The sequence below is a fragment of the Chlorocebus sabaeus genome, chromosome 8 (genome assembly GCF_047675955.1).
Source record: "Chlorocebus sabaeus isolate Y175 chromosome 8, mChlSab1.0.hap1, whole genome shotgun sequence".
Taxonomy (NCBI): Eukaryota; Metazoa; Chordata; class Mammalia; order Primates; family Cercopithecidae; genus Chlorocebus; species Chlorocebus sabaeus.
This window is the reverse complement of record NC_132911.1, coordinates 41,212,912-41,214,198: the sequence shown is the minus strand read 5'-3', so window position 1 is coordinate 41,214,198 and position 1,287 is coordinate 41,212,912. Positions and strand designations below refer to the sequence as shown.

General features: G+C 37.9%; 1 non-coding gene across 1 annotated transcript; it reads right to left on the bottom strand.

The window, feature by feature from the left end:
• Window positions 1-224: 224 nt before the first annotated feature.
• LOC119618966 (small nucleolar RNA SNORD65) lies at window positions 225-297 on the bottom strand. Its single transcript, XR_005235308.1, has one exon. It is a non-coding gene; the product is annotated as a small nucleolar RNA SNORD65 (small nucleolar RNA).
• Window positions 298-1,287: the final 990 nt, after the last annotated feature.

The window sequence follows — 1,287 nt, the reverse complement described above, 5'->3', positions numbered from 1 at the left end:
TCAATATCTTATGAAAAATTGTAAGGATGCAGAAAAGTTAAAAGAATTTTACAATGAAAACTCATAGACCTACTGCCAAAATTTCACCATAAGCAGTCTGCAACATGTGTTTCAATATGCATTTTTCCATTATCCATTCATTTCAAAGTAAGATAAGACATCAGCACATATGTAAACATGCATATTATTGAGTTCAATATTTATTTTTAAGTATATTTCTTTTTCTTCATAAAATTGTAGGTTCACCACTATACAATCTGCTGGTAATTCCAGCTATTTGGGGTGATTTCATCACACACACACACACACACACGTATATATGTATATGTGTATATATATATATTTCATTTAATGTAAACTTTAGCTACAATGAAATGTTCAAATCTTAAGTGTACATTTTGAAAAATGCATTCTTTTATGTAATGCAAACCCATATCAAATGATAAAACATCACCATCACTTCAGAAATTTTCTTTATGCTCTCCCTAGTCAATTATTTGTTTGTTTGTTTTTCAGAGACAGGGTCTTGCTCTATTGCCCAAGCCGAAATGTAGTGGTGTGACCATAGCACACTGCAGCCTCAAACTCCTGGGCTCAGGCAATCCTCCTGCCTCAGCCTCCCAAGTAGCTGGGACTCTGGTGCACACCACTGCAGCTGGCTGTCCCAAGTCAACTCTTAACTTTACCTTTTCAGACATAACGACTATTTTGATTTTTTCCATTGCAGATTAGATTTGCCTGTTGTAGAATTTCCCACAGGTGGAGTTGCACAGCATGCACGCTTGTGTGCGAGGTTCCTTTCAGTTAGCATAAGAGTTTTGAGAGGCATTCATGCTGCTTCATGTATCAGTAGCTCATTCTTTTTTAATGAAGAGTAATTTTATAAACCACAGTTTGTTAATTCCAGCCTCCTATTAATACTCGGGATTTGACTATTAAGAACAAAGCTGCTATAAGTATTCTTATATAAGTGTTTGCATAAACATGGTTTTATTTCTCATTGTTGAGTCACAGCATAGGTGTATGTTTTACATTTTTTTGAAGGGGTGTATTAGTCCATTCTCACACTGCTATAAAGAACTACCTGAAGGCCAGGTGTGGTAGCTTACGCTTGTAATCCCAGCACTTTGGGAGGCCGAGAAGGGCAGATCATCTGAGGTCAGGAGTTCAAGACAAGCTTGGCCAACATGGGGAGACTCCGTCTCTACTAAAAATACAAAAATTGGCTGGGTGTGGTGGTGGGCGCCTGTAATACAAGCTACCTGGGAGGCTGAGGCAGGAGAATTG